Consider the following 1,850-nt stretch of genomic DNA (forward strand, 5'->3'; position numbering starts at 1 on the left):
TGGCCGTTGGAGGAGCTCCAGCGGACCGCGGGGAGCGCGCCCGTCTTCGGGGCTTGTTGCTGGCCGTTGGCGGAGCTCCAGCGGACCGGGGGGAGCGCGCCCGTCTTCGGGGCTTGTTGCTGGCCGTTGGAGGAGCTCCAGCGGACCGCGGGGAGCGCGCCCGTCTTCGGGGCTTGTTGCTGGACGTTGGAGGAGCTCCAGCGGACCGGGGGGAGCGCGCCCGTCTTCGGGGCTTGTTGCTGGCCGTTGGAGGAGCTCCAGCGGACCGCGGGGAGCGCGCCCGTCTTCGGGGCTTGTTGCTGGCCGTTGGCGGAGCTCCAGCGGACCGCGGGGAGCGCGCCCGTCTTCGGGGCTTGTTGCTGGCCGTTGGAGGAGCTCCAGCGGACCGCGGGGAGCGCGCCCGTCTTCGGGGCTTGTTGCTGGCCGTTGGAGGAGCTCCAGCGGACCGGGGGGGAGCGCGCCCGTCTTCGGGGCTTGTTGCTGGCCGTTGGAGGAGCTCCAGCGGACCGCGGGGAGCGCGCCCGTCTTCGGGGCTTGTTGCTGGCCGTTGGAGGAGCTCCAGCGGACCGGGGGGGAGCCGGGCGTTCGAGTTGCCCAGGCAGGGGGTTATCCTCCACTAGCAAACCTCCATGAGCAGCGGAGCCCGGTCAGCTGCGCCAAAAAGAACCACACGAGGGCGACCTGGGGTTGAAATCCCCCGCCACATAGGAACGAATGCCGGGCGTTCGAGTTGCCCAGGCAGGGGGTTATCCTCCACTAGCAAACCTCCATGAGCAGCGGAGCCCGGTCAGCTGCGCCAAAAAGAACCACACGAGGGCGACCTGGGGTTGAAATCCCCCGCCACATAGGAACGAATGCCGGGCGTTCGAGTTGCCCAGGCAGGGGGTTATCCTCCACTAGCAAACCTCCATGAGCAGCGGAGCCCGTCAGCTGCGCCAAAAAGAACCACACGAGGGCGGCCTGGGGTTGAAATCCCCCGCCACATAGGAACGAATGCCGGGCGTTCGAGTTGCCCAGGCAGGGGGTTATCCTCCACTAGCAAACCTCCATGAGCAGCGGAGCCCGGTCAGCTGCGCCAAAAAGAACCACACGAGGGCGACCTGGGGTTGAAATCCCCCGCCACATAGGAACGAATGCCGGGCGTTCGAGTTGCCCAGGCAGGGGGTTATCCTCCACTAGCAAACCTCCATGAGCAGCGGAGCCCGTCAGCTGCGCCAAAAAGAACCACACGAGGGCGGCCTGGGGTTGAAATCCCCCGCCACATAGGAACGAATGCCGGGCGTTCGAGTTGCCCAGGCAGGGGGTTATCCTCCACTAGCAAACCTCCATGAGCAGCGGAGCCCGTCAGCTGCGCCAAAAAGAACCACACGAGGGCGACCTGGGGTTGAAATCCCCCGCCACATAGGAACGAATGCCGGGCGTTCGAGTTGCCCAGGCAGGGGGTTATCCTCCACTAGCAAACCTCCATGAGCAGCGGAGCCCGTCAGCTGCGCCAAAAAGAACCACACGAGGGCGACCTGGGGTTGAAATCCCCCGCCACATAGGAACGAATGCCGGGCAACCAGGGGTCGAAATCCCCCATTGAAATGAATGGCGGGCAACCAGGGGTCGAAGTCCCCCATTGAAATGAATGGCGGGCGACCAGGGGTCGAAATCCCCCATTGAAATGAATGGCGGGCAACCAGGGGTCGAAGTCCCCCATTGAAATGAATGGCGGGCAACCAGGGGTCGAAGTCCCCCATTGAAATGAATGGCGGGCGACCAGGGGTCGAAGTCCCCCATTGAAATGAATGGCGGGCTACCAGGGGTCGAAATCCCCCATTGAAATGAATGGCGGGCGACCAGGGGTC

Source organism: Leptonotus elevatus, unplaced genomic scaffold (assembly GCF_054856555.1).
Source record: "Leptonotus elevatus isolate MCC_2025b unplaced genomic scaffold, RoL_Lele_1.0 HiC_scaffold_61, whole genome shotgun sequence".
Taxonomy (NCBI): domain Eukaryota; kingdom Metazoa; phylum Chordata; class Actinopteri; order Syngnathiformes; family Syngnathidae; genus Leptonotus; species Leptonotus elevatus.